Below are 23046 nucleotides of genomic sequence, written 5' to 3'. Positions count from 1 at the left end.
ATTTATCATTTAGATTTCAACACAACTATAACCTAATACTGAAACCTTCAAGTTCTGTACACAGTAAAAGAAACTGTTTGTAGAGTTCACACTTCCCTTGAAACCAGCTGCAAATATCCTCTCAGGCAATTCTGTATCACTGGCTAAAGCATCAATGGTGAATTCAGTTCAATCTCACTCAAACACTGTGATTATCTACTACAAAGAACACCAAATTATTAAGTGCAAATACTATGATTTCTTGAATTGTGGTTAGGTCTGGATCAGGACTGCTACCTGCAGAACTACTGTCCTCTGATATCTGATATGATGGTTCATTTCTTTTTCCCAAACTCTAAGAGCTCCCCCCATCACCCCCCAAAATGGACTGTCAAACCTTGCTTTAAAACCTTGCTTCATTTTTCCTTTACTTTTTTCCACAAATACTATGAAATGATGACCCAACAATTTTATAGTCATACATAAAAAATCAAAAATCAATACTACTGAAAAAAGATAAGTAGAGGAAAAGGGGGTGGACTATCTCAAAACCTTTCTATATAATAATGCAATAAAAATTAAAGTATTGGCATAGATAGGAGGGAACAGAAGAACTTGATTTACGGAAAACTTTCCAACTTACTCTCTTTGTTGTTGTTCAGTTGCTCATTTTTGTCCAACTCTTTGTAACTCCATGGACTGCAGCATGCAAGGCTTACTCTCTTAGTGACTTCTGAAAAAGCAAGACTGATTTTATCACTGACTTTTCATATGCTGTGATAATTTTCTTTAAAGCATGGTAAAATCTGTCAATAGGTAAATTTTAAAAATTCAAACACAAACACATTTTTAACCTTTCAATAATTCTTTACTTACCCATAACAATGAGAAGACCGTGGACCACAACTAGAAAGTAGTCCCTCCATAGTGGCTGTACTAGTTTGCATTCCCACCAACAGGATAAGAGGGTTCCCTTTTCTCCACAGATACAAGATGCTTGGGGCTGGTGCACTGGGATGACCCAGAGGGATGGTACGGGGAGAGAGGTTGAAGGGGGGTTCAGGATGGGGAACATATGTACTCCCGTGGTGGATTCATGTTGATGTATGGCAAAACCAATACAATATTATAAAGTAATTAGCCTCCAATTAAAATAAATAAATTTAAATTAAAAAAAAAGTAGTCCCTCACTTGTTATAACTAGAGAAAGCCTGCATGCAGCAACAAGATCCAGTACAGCCAAAAAAAAAAAAAGAACTAAATAAAATTATATTTTAAAAATTCTTCTATCTGTTCCCAATATCCTCAGTTAATCTCTATTTGATTATTTTCATCACTATTCTGTGAGTATTCAAATAAGTGAGTGCGTGTGTGCTCAGTGCGTCTGACTCTTTGCAACCCTATGCACTATAGCCCACCAGGCTCCTCTGTCCATGGAACTTTCTAAGCAAGTATACTAGAGTGGGTTCCCATTTTCTATTCCAGGGGATCTTCCTGGATCTTCCTGGATCATAGGGACTGAACTTGTGTCTCCTGCATTGACAGGCAGATTCTTTACAACTGCACCATGTGGGAAGCCTCAAATACTCAAATAGGAGCTCCCAAACAAAAAAGAAACAACTCCTACCAAGACCTCTTATTTTTTTCCAACAACCATCCCATCTCCCTGTTTTTTCCACAGAAAATTCCTTACAGTGTTCTCTCATCACTGCTTCTTTTTTCCAATTTCTAATTCTTACCTCAACTAGTCATCCTGAACTTGTGTCTCTACAACTTCCATGAAATTGTTCTTTTTAAAGACATGGATAACCAGTTAAGCTATTCTTAATTTCTCTTTTTCCCATAATCCACACATTTGAACCATTTAGAAGTTCAGTGGACACTAACTCCAGAACATTACCAAAATCTCTCCAGTTGTCTCCATCTGTATCACTACCAACCTGGTCATAACCATCGTTATCTTTTCCTTGGCATTTTCCCAGTCTCTTGTTTGATCTCCCTTCTATTCTTCTTTCTACTCAAACACCAGTCAAAATGAAATATCAATCAAATCATTTCCCTCCCCTGCTTATAATACTCCAATAGCTTTATTTTGCACCTAAATAAAATTTAAATTCTCTATTATGTCTTAAGAGACTTTATATTATCTGATTCCTGTTTATCTTTTGGCCTCTAATTACACCAAAAAATCTTCTGTTTATTATGCTCTAGCCACAGGAGTCTCTGTACACATCCTTGCAACACCAGGTTCATTCCTACTTTAGGCGTCTAAACTGCTTTACTCTGTATATGCCTCATTCTTTATAGCAAGGGTGGAGACTGGGGCAATTGTGTTATTGCCCTACCAAAACAATGAGCCTGGAACTACTAAGATAAAGAACTTTACTGGGAGAGGCAAGATTATGAAGATAGATAGATAGATAGATATATAGAAAGATAGATAGATCTATATCCTAGATAGATAAGACAGACAGATTTATTTGTAATTGTGCCACCATTTCAGTTACCTCCAGGAGGAGAAGGGGGCAACAGGGGATGAGATGGTTGGATGGCATCATTGACTCAATGTACATGAGTTTGAGCAAACTCTGGGAGATAGTGAAGGACAGGGAAGCATGAAGTGCTGCAGTCCATGGGGTCACAAAGAGTCAGACACGACTGAGCAACTGAACTGAACTGAACTGAACTGAACCCAATGGCCTCTATTTTGAAAAGGAGTATATGATCATCATAGCAAGTTGGGGAGGAACACATTTTAACTAGGATCTTTCTTCAGAATTGCTAAACCAACATCTGTATAGATAGTGGTGAACAAATAGGTTCCTTTACATAGGACAGATAGAAGTGAATGAAAAACGGACCTTGAGCTTCCTCCATCTGCTTTCCTATCTCCTTCTCTATCACTTTCTTCTCCTTTGAAATATATATTGTCTTAGCTCCACTCTCAGCTTTATAATGTTAATTTCCATATCTCTACCATACCAGCATGCAATCTGGGAAATCTGTAATGTAAAAATCCATATTTTAGTTGATATTCATGATATAAGAATGTTACCATTGCCATGTATTTATGTTCTAAAAAATATCTGATATTTAATTCTGGCACCATACACTTTTCCCTATAATTAAAGTTTTTTTGGAAGGTATTTGAAAAGGTAAAGGAATTGGGCCAGAGAGCAGACAGAAAGAGGAATATGGTAAGAACACTATTTTATAAAACTGAAACTACCCTCTGATTGCAAAGTGCTCTTTTTCTCCATTAATATTATGGTTGAGAATCTGATTTTCCCCTTTTCTTTCTTCTCCTATTTTTAAATTATTTTCCTTCCTTGGTATTATATCTGTCATGGTTTTATTTCAGCTCTTAATCAAGGCCCACTAGACTGGTTCCAAATAGGAAAAGGAGTACTTCAAGGCTGTATATTGTCATCCTGCTTATTTAACTTATATGCAGAGTAAATCATGAGAAATGCTGGACTGGAAGAAGCACAAGCTGGAATCAAGATTGCCGGGAAAAATATCAATAACCTCAGATATGCAGATGACACCACCCTTATGACAGAAAGTGAAGAGGAACTAAAAAGCCTCTTGATGAAAGTGAAAGAGGAGAGTGAAAAAGTTGGCTTAAAGCTCAACATTCAGAAAACAAAGATCATGGCATCTGGTCCATCACTTCATGGGAAATAGATGGGGAAACACTGGAAACAGTGTCAGACTTTATTTTTTGGGGCTTCAAAATCACTGCAGATGGTGACTGCAGCCATGAAATTAAAAGACACTTACTCCTTGGAAGGAAAGTCATGACCAACCTAGATAGCATATTAAAAAGCAGAGACATTACTTTGCCAACAAAGGTCCGTCTAGTCAAGGCTATGGTTTTTCCATTGGTCATATATGGATGTGAGAGTTGGACTGTGAAGAAAGCTGAGCACTGAAGAATTGATACTTTGAACTGTGGTGTTGGAGAAGGCTCTTGAGAGTCCCTTGGACTGCAAGGAGATCCAACCAGTCCATTCTGAAGGAGATCAGCCCTGGGATTTCTTTGGAAGGAATGATGCCAAAGCTGAAACTCCAGTACTTTGGCCACCTCATGCGAAGAGTTGACTCACCGGAAAAGACTCTGATGCTGGGAGGGATTTGGAGGCAGAGGAGAAGGGGACGACAGAGGATGAGATGGCTGGATGGCATCACCAACTCGTTGGACATGAGTTTGGGTGAACTCCAGGAGTTGGTGATGGACAGGGAGGCCTGGCGTGCTGTGATTCATGGGGTTGCAGAGTCGGACACGACTGAGCGACTGAACTGAACTGAACTGAGAGTTACAACAGTTCCAATTTTTGCTCTAACATATCTTTTACACTGTGATCAAGAAACCTTCTCAAAAACATAAAGTAAAACTCACAAAAGACTATGTGGGAGGCACTTAGGAAATATGGAATATTCAGAGTCAGCCCATTAACCTGCTCAAAGTCCTTCAATGTCCTCCCATCATCTTCAGATTAAATGTAAACCTATAAAGCCATCTGGCCCTGACCACCTCAAGAGTTTTTTTTTTTTTTTCTCCTGACATGCCCCAAGCACTTAAAGCTCCAGACGAAGAAAATCATAACCCACTCCTCAAATGAAATCTCCCATGTCTCCAAGTCAAACACACAAGTGAATAAAAAAGGTCATTAGGAGGGAACAATACTTGAAACAACAAGCTGTTTCTCATGCAAAGGTAAGTTGGAATGAATTTCCCAGAGGAGATGAACGCACCCAAGAAAATAAACCATCTCCTAGGACACATAGCTTCTGGTAATCGTATTTATACCTGTCATGATATGAGAATGAATTGTATGCTCCAACAGAATGATTTGAAAAGAGAAATATTATGGATTGTCCTGGATCTATTGATATGATACTGAAATAATTCAGTTAGAGTGTGACAATTTTAACACAGAACTAATAGCAAATTCAAAAAAGGCAGTGCTGACCTTCATGAACAGTAAAACACTGAAAATAAACAATGTTGTAGAACCACAATCCCTTGACCCAAATGAATTTAAGTGACTTCACTACTATTCCTCTGACTAAATAGCTTCTTTAATACAACAAGTAGATTAATACAGTCAGTACTCAAATTTGTATCACTGGTCCTGAGTATACAGAAGCTTAAAAAAATTATGGAAATATCTTCCCAACTTAAGTAGTAACCACACAGCTCAAGAGTAGAGGTGATGATAGATGATTCATCAAATAATTAAATTTGTATTGTCTAAAATCACCGAGCCAAAGACAAGGAAATGCTTAATTATCTATTACATGTAAGTAATTTTAAACACTTTTATCATTTAATTTTGACATTAAACCTATATTTCAGGTATTATCACCACCATTTTACAAAGGAGGAAATTAAGACTAATGGAGTTTAAGCATCTTTCCAAGGAAACATGGATGGTAAGCAGAACTTGGACTCAAGCCCAGAATTGCTATTCCTAATCCCCATATACAGATAATAATAAATATCTTCAGAGTTTCTGTCATTATTAAATAAAACAGCATATTAAAACACTCCATCATAATATTCAGTTCACATTATGTAAAGGGAAAGCATCCTTCCTGCCTAGTTGTAAGGCTGTCTCCATAGGCCAAGCATTTCAACAACTGGATAACAATAATCTTGGCAAATTCCATACATATTATGGACTCTAACATTGTGGTTGTAAATTTCAATGTTTTCTGTGACAAGTCAATAACAGCAACCTGCTGGCATATATGGCTTTTATAGATTCAGGAAGTGCATGCCACAAATACAGATATTAAATTCAAAATAAAACAAAACAAAATACCTCAGCTGTTCAGCATGAATGCATTCTCTGACATACTAAGCTCATAGGCCAACAGTTTGTGAACTTGACCTACCTGCTGAGGGCAAAGCCAGACAGAATCCTGTTAACTTAGCTTAGAATACAGCATTAGAGAGCTGATACTACATCCCTATCTCTTTCATTCTAAAAGTTAACCTCATCTGGTACCAGACAATAGTACGCATAATCTCTAGCATGTAGCCATAATAATATTTACCTAATTTTCCAATGTTTGCCATCCTTCAGGCAAGACTGATAGACCAAAGTTAACACCTAAGTTATGATCTGAACATTATTTCCCTAGTTGAGAACCAATCAGTTTATTTCCCTTGAAAACCTGAAATGAATGATGAGATTGCAGTTGGTCTTTGTTAAGTATTTGAGTAGAATGATAATGTGGATTTTGGACTTGAACTTTTGTAAAAGCATTCCAAATTCACAAGGAAGAGAAATACATGAGAAAGCAAAAACCATGTTAAGTATAAAATAGGGAGTTGACTGGGTGAGAAGTGAGCAGAAAAGAGAAGATTCACATTAGAAAGGAGAGATGAAGATGACAATGAGTGATAGAGTGAGAGAAGGAGAGAGAGCCAAATATGATGCAGCTTCTCAGAATTACAGAGGTAACTGTCTCTGGCTCCCACCCTTCTGGGTCTGATTTCCTTGAGCCTTCCTGCAGACTAGCACCCAAATTACATTTCCATGATGGCCACAAGTTTACAATACACAACACATTTTATATGAATGTATCTGAGTTCATTTTTACATCTTGGTACCCAAGAGTACTCAGGTAAACACATTATCAATTCTTCCATTAGATGCATTTTTGCTTAATCCTTACATTAAAAGATCTGGAAATTTCTTCTTATCAGAAACTTTCATTACATATAAGTCAAAGCCTAGTGAAAGTGAAAGTGAAGTCGCTCAGTCGCTCAGTCGTGTCCAGCTCTTTGCGACCCCATGGACGGTAACCTACCAGGCTCCGCGGTCCATGGGATTTTCCAGGCAAGAATACTGGAGTGGCTGCCATTTCCTAATCCAGGGATCTTCCCAACCCAGGGATCAAACCCGGATCTCCTGCATTGCAGACAGACGCTTTACCATCTGAGCCACTAGGGAAGCCCTAGTATATCACACCATTTTGTAAATTTCCAAAATTTCTATGTAACCCTGAGATAAGAAACTGGGGATTGATGGATAAAATACAAAGATTATCTCTGGAAAGCCAAGGATACATCCAGAGATGTATAATTGTTTCATTTTTATAGATATTCATAAATTCTTTCTAAAAGCACTGGCATTACTGATTAATGTAATACCACAGCAATTTTACTGCGATATTTTTGGTATTAAGAATACTTTTTAAATTGCATGAGACTATTTTATGTAGAATAAAACACATGCAAAAAAAAGGGCTACTGATCGTTTTTTTGGTATGAAGCAATAACAAGAATGAGAAAAAAAAATTAACTTGGGTACTCCTGGAAGAGGATATTTGAGTGCTTTTAAAGAGGACAGCATCATATTGAGGGGGAAAAAAAAATATTGGAATATAAAGAAAAATACCCAGTTCTTATATTAGTCTTAATATAAACAAGCTATTGAAAAAGACACCATTTTTACTTTATACATCGATAACATAATTTTTAAAACAAGAATATGTTTTTGCTATTTCTTTGGACTTGTCTAAGTTGTTTGGTATGTGGGTGAATTTAAAATACTCCTTGATGTAAAGATAAAACATTCAGACCAAATATTCTGCTACCAGTAAGCAGAAAGTCTTAGAAAAAAAAAAAAAAAAGCACATCTATTTGAAATTATCATAGCTATGAAAGTGCTGCAGAATTACTTGGGCAAGTTCAAGAGAACAAATATCCAAAGAAATGAGAGAAATTTGTGGGGCCATTATTCCTTTAGAGACACATGTTAATTTTAGAAGAGATTCCTGAGATACTGAGAAACTAAACATTCTGAGAGACTCCTGGGTTGGAAGACAAACACTGGAGTTTGGACCCTATCAAGGGAAGAAAAGGAGCAGGTTAAATCCCCTTGCTTTTCATCTCAGTTCAGTTCATTCACTCAGTCGTGTCCGAGTCTTTGTGACCCCCATGGACTGCAGCATGCCAGGCCTCCCTGTCCATCACCAACTCCCAGGGTTTTCTCAAACTCAAGTCCATCGAGTCAGTGATGCCATCCAACCTTCTCATCCTCTGTTGTCCCCTTCTCCTCCCACCTTCAATCTTTCCCAGTATCAGGGTCTTTTCAAATGAGTCAGTTCTTTGCATCAGATGGCCAAAGTATTGGAGTTTCAGCTTCAGCAACAGTCCATCCAATCAATATTCAGGACTGATTTCCTTTAGCATGAACTGATTGCATCTCCTTGCAGTCCAAGGGACTATTTTCATCTAGGATCACAAAATACTATACACTAGATATGTGGGTGAATTAGAAATAGAATTGTTCTCCAAGGGACCAATGTGCTGTTCTTTTCCAGTTTTATTGAGATATAATTGACATAACATTGTGTAAGCTTAAGGTGTCCAACTTAAGCTTATCAAGTATATGAATTAATATACTTAAATAGTATAAAATAATTAACATAGTAGGCTCAATTAACACCTTCATCACCCCACACAATTATCATGTTTATGGCAAACACATTTAAGCTTTACTCTCGTAGCAACTTTTTTTTATTTTATTTTTAAACTTTACAATATTGTATTAGTTTTGCCAAATATCGAAATGAATCCACCACAGGTATACATGTGTTCCCATCCTGAACCCTCCTCCCTCCTCCCTCCCCATACCATCCCTCTGGGTCGTCGCAACTTTCAACTATATAATACAGTATTATTAACTATAGTCACCATGCTGTACATTAGATCCCCAGAACTTATTCCTCTTGTAACTGAAAGTTTATAGACTTTTTACCCATATCTTCCATTTCCCTTGCCCCTATCCCTGGGCAACCTCCATTCTACTCTGTTTCTATGAAATAGGCTTTTATAAATCCTGCATTTAAGTAAGATCACAAAGTATTTATCTTTCACTGTCTTATTTATTCCACCTAGTATAATGTCCTCAAGGTTCATGCAACTTGTCACAAATGTCAGTATTCCCTTTTTTTCTCATGACAAAATATCATGTGTTATGTTTATATAAACACATGTATCTATATACACATATACACATATGTATATACATATATGCATGTATGTGCACATGTACATACACACACATATACATATATTCCCTTTTTTCTCATGACAAAATATTACATGTTATGTTCATATAAATGCATGTATGTATATACACATATACATATATACCCAGTGTGTGTTTAGTCACTTAGTTGGATTTGACTGTGTGCAACACAATGGACTGTAGCTGCTAGTCTCTTCTATCCATGAGAGTTTTCTAGGCAAGAATATTCGAGTGGGTTTCCATTTCCTCCTTCAGGCAATCTTTCTGACCCAGGAATCTAACACGTGTCTCCTGCATTGCAGGTGGATTCAAACTGGTGGCTTAACAGTAAAGATGATGATACCACTCTAATGGCAGAAAGTAAAGAGGAACTAAATAATTACTGATGAGGGTCAAAGAGAAGAATGAAAAAGCTAGCTTAAAACTCAGTGTTCAAAAAAACTAAGATCATGGCATCTTGTCCCATTACTTCATGGCAAATAGAAAGGGAAAATGTAGAAGCAGTGACAGATTTTATTTTCTTGGTCTCAAAAATCACTGTGGACAGTGACTGCAGCCATGAAATTAAAAGATGTTTTCTTCTTTCTATGACAAACCTGGACAGTGTATTCAAAAGCAGAGACATCACTTTGCTAATAAAGGTCTATTTAGTCAAAGTGATAGTTTTTCCAGTAGTAATGTATGGATGGGAAATTTGGACCATAAAGAAAGCTGAGTGCTAAACAATTGAGGCTTTTGAATTGTGGTGCTGGAGAAGACTCTTGAGAGCCCCATGGACTGCAGGGAGATCAAATTAATCAATCCTCAAGGAAATTAACCGTGAATATCCATTGGAAGAACTGAGGTGAAACTGAAGATCCACTACTTCGGCCACCTGATGTGAAGAGCCGACTCACTGGGAAAGACCCTGATGCCAGGAAAGACTGAAGGCAAAAGGAGAAGGGGGGAGCAGAGTGAGATGATTAGATAGTATCACCAACACAATGGACATGAATTTGAGCAATCTGCGGAAGATAGTAGAGGAAGTTAACCTGTTAACAAGTAAACCTGGAATGCTGCAGTCCATGGGGCTGCAAATAGTTGGATATGACTTAACGACTCAACAATAACATTCTATTGTTTTTCATGATATCATAAATGTAAATGCCTCTTTACTTTTACAGATATTTTCCTGTTAGGATATGAAAACATAAATAATTTCTACATGTTGATTTTATATTCTGCAACTTTACTGAAGTTTTTCGTTAGTTCTAATAATTTTTTGGTGGAGTCTAGGACTTTCCATAAATAAGGTCATATTATCTGAAAACAGATACTTTTCTTCTACCTTTATGATTTAGATGTCTTTTATTGCAAAACTACTCTGTTTAGAACTTCAAATAGTATGTTGAATAGGAGTGGTAAGAGTGGACACCCTTGTCTTGTTTGTTACCTTAGAGGAAAAGCTCTCCACCTTCCATTATCAAACTCTCTCAACTGTAGGATTTTTATGTATGGCCTTTACTATGTTGATGTATATTCCTTATATTCCTACTTTTTTGAAGATTTTTATCCTAAAAGAATGTTATGTTTTTTCAACTGACTTTTTCTGCATCTGATAAAAATCATACAATTTTTTTATTCACTCTATTAATCTGCATATCACATTATTGATTTGAATATAATGAACATTTCTTGTATCCCCTTTGATCACAGTGTGTAAGTTCAAGTTTGTAGTCTCTTTCTGTTCTATATATTTGTGTTAATTTTCTGCATGTTCTCACTAGACACCTTTCAAAGTTTACTTTTATCACTATCAGGACACGTGCAGGGAGAGAGCCACAGAGTTGGGGGTGTGTGGGTCTGGCTTGCAGAGCACTGGTGGTGCCCATGGGCCAGTTGTGAGAAACTACAGGCAAATCGTTTCCAGCAGCTCATTTATGGGCTTCTTGATGGAGGCTGCAATATGGTAAATAAGATATGTCTCCCTTAATTACCCCCTGAGCATCATTATCTGCTGCTCTACCAGCCTCTTCATACCTTTAGTTTTGTAGCTCATGACTTAATGCCCTACATGGGGCAAGAGAGACAAGGACATCTTTGGCTGTGTCCCACACAACTGGGACTCCAAACTCCCCACAAGGCCTCACTTTCCCCAGTGTGAAAAATCTTGGGCTAAGAAAGGTCTCTTGACATTTAGTTTTGCTAAATACCTTGAGGGAGATATAATGTGGATAAAGTCAAACTGTTCCTCTTACTCTCTTAAACGAATCTAAACTTGAATATTTTTGCTTCAGTGGTATACTGGAATTTTTCTTCTGGCCTCTTAGATTTCTATAAAAGTCCTTTCATATGTGGGTTATTGTTTAAAACAGTGTTCTCCAGGGACTCCTGGACCACACTGAGACAGGCTGGAACCAGACTATAGACTACTGCAGGTTTCACAGCTGTGAGTAAAGTCTGTACACCTACTGCCTGATGCATGAGTGGGTGAAACTCCTCCTGGATTCCTTGGTATATGGTGTTGGATCCCACAGTGCCCACAACATGTTGTGTATGAATGAAGGACTGTTGTTGTGGGGTGGGATACAAGGAGGAATGTCTTATTTGGCCATCTTGCTGACATCATTTGAAAGACCAGTTTTAAATCATTCTGATAACTAAGTATATTCTGGTAATCCAGGATTGCTAATTGACTTAGAGCTACATGCCTGAAACAAACTTATATCTTACCTGGAATGAAATTATATCATTCTGTTCTTTATCTATCAAACTTATTTATCAATAAAAAATAATCTGACTTATAAGATGACCAAGTGATCTGACTTAAAAAATCAAGAGAAAGAATATAAATAGATACAAAATCATAGTGTATCCAGATAATAGTCTTATAAGACATGGACTTTAAACCAGCTGTGATTCATAAACAGTCTGTGAGCTAAATATTTTTTACACATTTAAAGGTTTGTAAAAACAAAGACACAACAGTAGCAATAATGATGGTAACACAAAGACAATTATGGGACAGGGCTGTACATAGCCCACAAAGACTAAAACATGTATGGTCTTGCTCTTTATATATATAAAAAATAAATAAAATAAAAAAATAATAAAAATATTGCCAACTCTGTTCTAGGAAATAAAATGCATTGTTATTTCAGCAGAAAATGGAAACTTTCAAAAACGAAGCAAAGGGAAATTTGAACTTAAAATACAATATCTGATATTGAGCAAACATGAGATTGGGTTTAAATGAAGATAATATACCCTTAATTAGAGACTTAATTGCTCTATATTAGCTTTGAGTGAAGTAGCAAGTGTGGATTAAAAAGGTTGGTAACATAAGAAATACTTGAAGAGATCATAGGTGGTAATTTTCCAAAACTGATGAAAGATATCCAACCATATATTCAACAATTGCTACAAATACAAAGAAAATCACAACTAGGCACATAAGTATAAACGTACTGAAGAAAAGACATAGAAAATCCTTAAGATTATCATTTTTCAAACAAAAGGAAAGGATATACTACCTTCAGTAGCTTAGTAAGATTGACTGTTAACCTCTCAATGAAACAATGAAACACTGCCTTCTGTCTTGGAAGACAATTAAATAACTTCATATTTGAACGGATGATGAGGGACTAGCTGAAAGTCTTTATGCAGACTGTAGGAAAGTCTTTATCCAATCAGATTTTCTTCAGAAGTGAGTGTAAAAGACAGATATTTTACATACACAAATACCAACTAATAAAATTTATCAGAACCAGATATGAATTTAAGAAACACTAAAAAAAATATCCCAAATTGTGACTATAAGATTAAGGACAAAATGACCCCTTCAAAATTAAATACTTTCTGCAGAAAAATAACAGTAACAATAACTTGTATAGCTTTAAATATATATGTAATTAAAATACACATAGCAAACATTCTTAGAATTGATGCTGAGTTATATGAAGAATATAGTTTTATTCAGGAAGGTCACTGGCCTCATAGATAAGGATGTGCAAAATACAACAATAAATATTATGCTAGATCTTGAATCAAAGTATTTGTGAATTTGAAAGCATTTGCTTTGTTTTGATATAGAAATGTAGAAATTAAAAGTCTGAATCAGATGTTCACAGTTATGTTCTCCTTTCCTGAGGGAAAGAATATTAAAAGATCCCTTAAGATATCTCATAGACCTTGGCTACTGCTGCTGCTGCTGCTAACTTGCTTCAATCATGTCCGACACTGTGCAACCCCATAGACGGCAGCCTACCAGGCTCTTCCATCCATGGGATTTTCCAGGCAAGAGTACTGGAGTGGGTTGCCATTTCCTTCTCCACATAGACCTTGGGGAATTTATCATTTCCCAGGTCAGTCTTACATGTTCAGAAACTTGACTTTTGTTCGTAAAATGACAATAGATTTTTCTCTCAAGGGAAACCTCTTTTTTACCAAATCGTATTAGTTCATGAAGCCAAATTATTAAATGTTATATGCATTCATAATATTCAAAACATGCCACCCAGCTAACAATCCTGTATTCTCCATAATGTGATGTTATTTTTCTATGAGAATTATCACCAAAAATGGGAGATAGTTTTTGGAATAATCAGACTAGTTTCACTGTGTAGAAACCTATTTAGGATAAGACTATATTTCAGAATCAGGCTTGTTCACAACAGTCTTATAATATGGAGTCTTCGTCAAAAGGCTGTATCACTCCCAGTTCATCAGCTCAAGGTACTACCAGTACACCTTTTTAGTCCATCCATGGATGCTACATGATCATGGGTCATTTCCCCCCTTGATTTATTTCTGTATTTGAGTAATTTAATATGCTTAAATTGACATTGGTATTACTATGTTTCTTCAAGCAATTTTAATATGTCTGCTTTAGTTTATTTTGGGTTGATTTTACACTTTAAATTACAGAGACTGGACTTCACTGATGGTCCAGTAGCTAAGACTCCACACTCCTAGCCTGGGTTCTATCCATGGTCAAAGAACTAGATCCCACATGCCACAAATGACAGTTCATATGCTTCAAGTAAAAGATCTTGCATAGCCAAATAAATAAATATTTTAAAAAATAAATTACAGAATATACTCACATTTCTCTTATTTCTAATATTTTGACGCTTCACCTATATACTAATGACAGAAATTTTAATATTCTTCTTAAGAAAGATAAAAATACATCAACTATACATATATGTTATTCCAACTTGTGTGCATTTGTGTTTTCCCAACTTGTCTCTGTTGGTTATTGTTGCTCTAAAAATTTCTGATGAAAAATTTAACACTGTTTTTTCAACTTAGTGAACAATGACATTTTCACACTATTTACAGCTTCATAAGGATTGACTGACAGGCAGTGTCAAATGGGTAAATGGCTCTCTTTGACATGTTATAAAAACTGACAATCAGTTAAAAGCTCATGGGGCAAAGCAGTAATACATAAAGCTAGAGATACATTCAAAATGTACTCAATAAATATATGTATATATACAACTGATTCACTTTCCTGTACAGCAGAAAATAACACAACATTGTAAAGCAAGTATACTCCAATAAAAATAAATAAATGTACTAAAAAAAATGACTACCATAGAAAGTTTTTCAACCAGAGAATTAAGGAGAATCTAGATAATTTAAAAATAATAAGGACATATGACATTGGTCCTAGCTATACCAGAAGATTGGTTAACTTTATCTAAATGGGGAAGGTCTTTATTTATCTATCTATATAATAGTCCTAAAACTCAAAGTGAATTGTTAATAGCAGATAACACATATACTAAATAGGTATGACTAAATAAGTAGAAAACATAAATGAATTACATTAGAATAGTGTGAATTTAAGACTTTTCATTCTAAAGATCTTAAGAGAATGTGCTGTGTTTCTATTCCTCACTTAGGCCCTTACCAATGACTGAGTTATAAACATAAGCTCATTTCTTTGCTTGAGTAAGTTATTTCAAGAGAATGTCAAATTAGAGAGGATAAAGCTTCCCTGGACAAGAAGTAAAATTCAGTCATTTTGTACATGAGAAAACTAGAGATCAAAAAAACGATTTAGATTTTTAAGGCTACACAAGAAGAGATTTATGTAAGTGTTTATACACAGGTAGATAAACTAGCTTAACATAAATGGATGAGTAAGATATGACTTAAAAAGAAAGACATAGAGGGAAGATTTAGTGGTATCAAATGACGAGTTTTGTTAAAAACAGCATTACAAAATGATCACCTCATCAAATAATTGAATGAAACATATTTAACTTAATATAGACTAACTACACATCTAGAATGTAGTTCATCCAACTTCCTCTGAACTCAGCACTATCAAACCAATTCTGCTATACTTTAACCAGCTACTAGTATGACCTCTCAAGCAGGACACTCACAAATTAGAATCTCTCTCTTCCAAAAGTTCATGGCTTTAGAGCCTGCAGGTGATATTGGAGTTGATTATAACAAAAATTAACAAGTCTTAGAAGACAGCAGAAAGCAGCAGCTATGAAGGGGATATCAAAACAAATTGTAGGAACTAGCTAGGAGTTGGACACGACTGAGCGACTTCATTTTCACTTCTCACTTTCTTGCGTTGGAGAAGAAAGTGGCAACCCACTCCAGTGTTCTTGCCTGGAGAATCCCAGGGATGGGGGAACCTGGTGGGCTGCCATCTATGGGGTCACACAGAGTCGGACACGACTGAAGTGACTTAGCAGCAGCAGCAGCAGCAGCAAAAAAATAGACATAAATCAGTAATCTACTTCTCTGTATCTGTTAACAACTCTTAGATTAGAGTATGTTTAGATTTAATTTTATTTATTTTTAGAGTGGTTTCCTGGCCTCACTCACATTTGTTTAGTCTCATATTAGGATAATTTCTTGTTAAGTTCTATATTTCACAGAACAGTTTATAATTAAAGTTGAATGCAGCCTAACTGGACAACCTATGTTGATCCAGTTTAAAATAACTGTGCTCAGTCATTTCTGACTCTTTTCAACCCTATGAACTGTGCCTACCAGGTTCCTCCATCCATGGGATTTCCCAGGCAAGAATACTCAAGTTGGTTGCCATTTCCTCCTCCAGGGGATCTTTCCAACCAAGGGATGAACCCATGTCTCCTGTATTGGCAGATGGATTCTTTACCACTAAGCCACCTGGGAGTCCCAAAATAACATTGTTCAGTTCAGTTTGTCGCTCAGTTGTGTCTGATTCTTTGAGACCCCATGGACTGCAGCACACCAGGCCTCCCTATCCATCACCAATTCCCAGAATTTACCCAAACTCAGGACCATTGAGTCGGTGATGCCATCCAACCATCTCATCCTCTGTCATCCCCTTCTCCTGCCTTCAATCTTTCCCAGCATGAGGGTCTTTTCAAATGAGTCAGCTCTTCGCATGAGGTGGCCAAAATATTGGAGTTTCAGCCTCAACATCAGTCCTTCCAGTGAACACTCAGGACTGATTTCCTTTAGGATGGACTAGTTGGATCTCCTTGCAGTCCAAGGGACTCTCAAGAGTCTTGAATAGATCACAAATTTCACTGATTACAGAAATACTGTTTTAAAGAAAAAAGTCATATTTTATGTGGAAGGGACTTAACCAATACCAAATGGTTAAAAGAAGATGTGACTGAGAACCTGGTATCCTTAGCAGTATCAGCAGTTGCCAAACTTAGTGGATTTGGAAGCTACATTTCCATACCCATCCACAGGAATTCCAATTATGCAGTCTTGGGATGAGTCAGTAAACTGTAGCTTACCAACAACCATGCCCCCACTGCACATACACAAGCACACAACAAAATGCAGGTGAATATAATAATCAGTTAAGTTAGGGTTCATTATGATGAATGATCATGGGCATTTCACTTTAGCTCATTCATAAATGTAAGAAGCTATGTATTTCTAAAGTGACTTTTGATTGCAAATTTTATATGTCTGATATAGCCTCTTGCTAGTCCAGTGATTTCTTCTTGAGGATGTTTGATCCCCTCAGCATCACTTAGGGAGAGTTTGCTCTCTCTGGAGGCTATCTGTTCCATTGTCATAAAGCTCCCAATGCTGAGTCAAAATACTGCATCTTCTACTGCTTTGTCCAAGTTCTACCCTTTTAAAAGTATGTATTCCTGTCCATCTGATAGCCCTTCAGATGCTTAAAGGTTGGGTTTGCATCTTTCCTTCAAAATTTCTTCTCCAGGTTAAAAAAAGATGTAAAGATTATAACCATGAAAGAATATAGTTTCTTCTCAATAAGCTACTTAAAATGGAACAAGTTCTCAATATCAGTAAGATGATGTCTCACTAGAAAAGAAGAAAAATCAGTGAAATAATCTGGAATTTTGTATCAATACTTACATTTAGAGGAAATCTTGCCAAGAAAGAGGCTGAGGAAAATTGTAGGAGTGTTACAGCCTACCAGCAGATGGGGTGTGGTAAATTCCAAAGTGAGAAATGGAAGACTGAGAAAAAAATAATAAAAGTACATACATAATTTTTAAAATTAAACTGTGTAGGCTGTAGCATATTCTTTTAAAATCATGATATTGTTTTGGATATCCTGTTTCTAGTGATGAACAATTAATCAAATTGATTTATCAAGATTTCTTTTATATAATATAGTCATTCAAATATAACTAAATTTATAAATTATAACTGAACTAGTTACATAAACAAAAATAAGATGCAATCCATAAAACAGAGGATAAAGGAGTCATAATAGAAATACTATTTATCTATGAAGATATGAATATGATAAAAATAAATTATACACCAAATCCAATAATTATATAAATAGGTTCCCTCTAACATAAAAAAGAGGTTAATTCAGAAAAAATAAAGGAAATACAATTCAGGAAAAGGATTCTTAAACTTATTTCAAGTGACGCAGTTACTGCTACTGCTAAGTCACTTCAGTCCTATCCGACTCTGTGCGACTCCATAAACCGCAGCCCACCAGGCTCCCCCGTCTCTGGGATTCTCCAGGCAAGAACACTGAGTGGGTTGCCATTTCCTTCTCCAATACATGAAAGTGAAAAGTGAAAGTGAAGTCGCTCAGTCGTGTCCGACTCCTAGTGACGCCATGGACTGCAGCCTACCAGGCTCCGCCGTCCATGGGATTTGCCAGGCAAGAGTACTGGAGTGGGGTGCCATAGTTACTAGCTGCTTGCGAATGTATATGTAATCAAAGCTCCAGGACAGTCTTATCACTTCTTTTTCTTATATAATCAAAGTTTTAGTTTCTTCTTTATTTAGTTTTTCCTTTATTTCTGACAAACTTACTACTTCTCTCCCCACTCTCAAAACTGCTATATGCTTTGCAAAACTGTTAGATCAAAAGTCCTTTTTTCTAAATATGCTGTGGATTGTCTCATGACCATTTTGAACAGTTTTCCTTCTTGAAACTATCTTTAAGTTCAAAGACTTTTAAATGTCCTGATTTTTCATTGTACTTGTGTCTGTCTTTCTGATGATTTTCTTTTCTCCATTTGTCTTTCTACAAAAAGCAAATCTATTCTTGTTTCTCTTAAAAAAGTCAATAACAATCAGTCTTTAATATAAAGCTCTACTTCTGAACTCTCAGTAAGCTTCTAATCCCTTATCTCCAACTCTCTCCTTAATATTTCTATTTGAATGTCAGGCTATTATCTTCCAGAATCAAAGACTGTTAAAGTTCCAACTGACCTGGAGATCATCTAGGCAAATCTCAAGTTCCAGATAAGGGTATAACTTGAAAGAATAATCATTCAAAGTCACTTAGATCATAGGGGTAGGACAAAGACTAATGCAGGAGTTCTGTATTTTCCAGTCTACAAATTGTATGTTGTATACCACATACATGATTTCTGTTTTGTTGATAATTTAGACTAAATTCATAAATTTTATAGACCATAATTTATTAAAGAAAATTAGCATGTAGGGAAGGATATGGTTAATATCAACAATTTTAAGCCAAATAAATATGCTTGGAGGTGTTCAAAATTGACTCACAAAAAAATTAACTATTGGACTGAACAAGATTTATTTTTGAATTTTTGAGAACCTATAAAATAATTTGCTTTGATTGGCTCAGTTCTTGTGGGTTGATAAACTTGATATCTCAACTATCTCTCAAAAATCTGAATCTGCTCCAATGGCTGTATTAAGAATGCACTTATCAAATTTAGATGTTTGGGATGGCAGAAACTTGAGTATCTCTGCAGACCCAGTCCCAGGGAAACACTGGTAACAAGTGGTAAAAAGTTTAAGAAAGATAACAATTCAAAGACTCTGAAAATTATTCTAATGACACAGAGAAAATTAAGAAATATTTATTTTAGAAAATTTACTAAATTTTGGTAAGAACACTGCAAGTCTATGGCACTTGACTATGACCTGTTCCCTCATTCCCCTATTCTCCCTACCCTTCTGTGGTAAGCACAGCCCCCAACATGCCTGGTCCCTCTGACAAGTTTCTCTCATCAACATTTTTAGGCTTATCAGCAGCCTAGAATCTGGGCTTACCTTCTCAATTTCATGCCCTGACCACTGATATGCATGTTTATCTCTATTAAAGTAATAAGGCTTGACTGTTAAAAAAAAAAAAGTATGATAATAGAAACATTGATCTAGGCAGTACAACCAGTAAAATAGGGTTTCCCTCTCCCTTTACCTCTCAGTCAAAGATATGGTATTTCAACATAAGGGGCAGGCCACTTGAATTTTTCTTCTCCACTCCACCCCCAAACAGCAGAGGCTAAACTCCTGGTGAGTGTTGAAACAACTTAGGGGCTTCCTTCCTCAACCCACCCTTTCCACTGAGCAGAGGATTTACTCTAGGCTGAGATTTTTCTGGTCTTTATTGGCCTTTCCTCAACTCATTTATTGGGCAAAAGTTCCATATTCAGAGATGTAAGCTGAGAAGTCTACTATACTCACTCAATACCCTCATAATGGGATGGTATCATCCAAGGAAAAGGAGAATACTGTCCCTATCCTCAGCTGTGGAGTAGAGGCTCACAGATTTGCCATGTGAGATAGGCAGTTAAGGAAAAGTGAAAGTGAAAGTTGCTCAGTCATGTCCGACTCTTAGTGACCCCAGGGACTATACAGCCCATGGAATTCTCCAGGCCAGAATATTGGAGTTGGTAGCCCTTCCCTTCTTCAGGGGATCTTCCCAACCCAGGGATTGAACCCAGGTCTCCCACATTGCAGGCAGATTCTTTACCAGCTGAGTCACAAGGGAAACCCAAGAATACTGGAGTGGGTAGCCTATCCCTTCTCCAATGGATCTTCCAGACCCAGGAATCGAACTGCGGCCTCCTGCATTGCAGGCGGATTCTTTACCAACTGAACTATCAGGGAAAGTGAAAGTGAAAGTGAAAGTGAAGTCGCTCAGTCGTGTCAGACTCTTCCTCCATCCATTGGATTCTCCAGGCAAGAATACTGGAAGCCCACAGTTAAAGAAAACTTTCCTCAAAGTTACTGAGAATTTAGTGCAATTTGATTGTGGACACACAAGGATCTTCCATTTCTGAGTGGGCTTTATAAGGGAATTTGGATCAAATTGTTGCCACTGCTGCTGCTTCTGCTGCTAAGTCACTTCAGTCATGTCCAACTCCATGCGACCCTATGGACAGCAACCCACCAGGCTCCTCTGTCCCTGGGATTCTCCAGGCAAGAATACTGGAGTGGGTCACCATTTCCTTCTCCAATGCATACATGCATGGTCAGTCGCTTCAGTCATGTCTGACTCCATGCGACCCTATGGACAGCACCCCACCAAGCTCCTCTGTCCCTGGGGTTCTCCAGGCAAGAATACTGGAGTGGGTTGCTATTTCCTTCTCCATAATTGTTGCCACATTACTATCAAATATCAGAGTCTCTTTGATTCCAGCTCTGGACCCTAATAGTCAGTTCTGGTACAAACAAAAAAAGTTCTGTTAGATAAGAAGTTAGCTACGCACATATGACAGGCAGCCCCATGGGCTGAATATTCAATAGTCCCTAATCCTGCTATTTACCACCCTGCCCAAAACAGACCCCTATCAGCCCTCCAAAATGGTCATGGGCCTGGAAAAAATCCCCCACTAGCCAAGTGGAGGAACATGTGCACGTCTCACATTACCTTATCCTTAGATAACCTTTGGCAGCCATTGGGCTTATTAAAATGTTCATAAATATTCTATGGATAAATACATCTAATTATAACTGACTGAATCATGGGCAGGGCCTGCTCAATAGGGCCTCTTATTATATAACTGGCAGCTGCTGTTAATTAAGACTGTCAATCAACAACCACCTGGATTATGCAAAAAACCTTGCCTTAAAAGCTGTACACCCCAGCCCTCCTTGGCCATTACCTTCCTTGGCCTGGCTTACCTCTCTTGAGGTGTTCTTTCAGCTCTCTCTTTCAATAAACTCTCCTGCAACTGGTAAGAAACAAGGCCCAAGGTAGAAGTAGTAATGGTTTCACTCAACCTTCTGTTACAGGGATATTCTATGATTCATGGCAAGAATTTGGTCAAAGCACTCAAGGCTCATTTTCTTCTTGCTATATCAAAACTTGATCCTGAACCTTTATATTACAAAGTCGGAGTAACACATTAGCCTAAAACCTGGTCTAAACCCTACTCATTAAATATTGCAAGCCCTCTTCCAACTCAAAAAAAAAAAAAAAATATATATATATATATAAAATACTGAATTTTGGTGAAATCAATGTATAAAAGTATAGTGCCTTTTTTTTTTTTTTTTTTTTTTTTTGCCTGCAAGGACATATTGAATACCTGATCTATTTAGGTTAAAAAAAAAAAAGAAATTTGATAACACACAGGTTGTATGTGTTGATACAATGCAGCTATCACCTCTGTTCTAACCAAAGTATATTTTACATGAACGTTTTCTCTCTCACTGAGAAATCTTTACTGGTTTTCTATATATTTCCTGTTAATTGTTATACTTCCTTATATCACTAAGTTTTTTCTTACAATGCAGGGGAAGGGGGGATATAAAAATAATTATCTTAGATATAAAAATAATTATCTCCCTAAAATAGTTTTAAATAATTTGAAAGCTACATATTTTCAAGGAAATACACAGAAAAATTCAAGATAGTTTTAGAATTGTTCACAGCGGTAGTATCCAATCATTATCCAAGACATGTATTCCATTTTCTTGGTTTCGATATGAGAAACAGAAATCCATATATCCACACAAAAACAAAGCTCACTCGTTTTCCCTCCCCTTCTTCAGAGAAAAAGACCTTGTCATAAGTATAAAAGCCTCAGCAAGGTTTAAGATTTAAAATTTCATTAATTTATCAGAAGCATTTAGGCAAATTACCTCAGTGCTGAAACGATACAAAGTAACTTCAAAGTTTCATTTTTTTTTTTTTTTTCAAACGAGTTTGGAAGTACAATGTGTGGCAATTCTTTTCCCCTGGGAAACTTTAACAATTCTGTATAATTAAAAACTGACCTGGAGGATGGGCAAGTCAGAATGGTATTAGGTTTCAGGGCCTCAGAAGCTGGCGGACTCGGACTGTGGCTCCACAGCTACACCTCACAGGTTGGTGTTGCCGCCCCGGGAGATTCCTGAGCGTTGGTTCTGGAGGCAGCCCGAGCATGCGCAGCTCGCTGCCTGGGGTGTCCGGCTCCTGTCAGGGCAGTCCCGCAAGAGCTCGACATCTGTGCGGGATCCAGTTTCTAGTCCCCTGACTGTGCTCCTGAGAGAGCCCAGACCTCACTATGCCTCCAAGTTTTGTGAGCGGTCAGGAGTCTGAGGGGACTGAGGTTTACTTGATGTGACGTGTACGAGACTCCTGAGAACAGCTCTGGAACCGCGGCCCTCTGGTATCCAGGACACTAAGGTAATTTTTTTTCAAAACTTGTTTATATATATATACACACACATATATATGTGTGTGTGTATATATATATATACACACATACTTTTTTTCTTGTAGAACTGAAGCACGATATGACTGTCAACACACTCAGCAGTTTATACTACAACTATAGTTTTTAAAGAAATATTCAGATAACTAATA

At 36.9% G+C, this 23046-nt stretch overlaps 1 long non-coding RNA gene across 1 annotated transcript; it reads right to left on the bottom strand.

The window, feature by feature from the left end:
* Window positions 1-382: 382 nt before the first annotated feature.
* Window positions 383-22764, bottom strand: LOC139185651 (uncharacterized). Its single transcript, XR_011569149.1, has 3 exons — window positions 22476-22764; window positions 17376-17479; window positions 383-712 (listed from the first exon to the last, which is right to left on the bottom strand). It is a non-coding gene; the product is annotated as an uncharacterized lncRNA (long non-coding RNA).
* Window positions 22765-23046: the final 282 nt, after the last annotated feature.

This window comes from Bos indicus, chromosome 11 (assembly GCF_029378745.1).
Source record: "Bos indicus isolate NIAB-ARS_2022 breed Sahiwal x Tharparkar chromosome 11, NIAB-ARS_B.indTharparkar_mat_pri_1.0, whole genome shotgun sequence".
NCBI classification, from domain to species: domain Eukaryota; kingdom Metazoa; phylum Chordata; class Mammalia; order Artiodactyla; family Bovidae; genus Bos; species Bos indicus.
Note: the sequence above shows the minus strand (reverse complement) of the source record. Positions and strands in the feature narration are given on the sequence as shown.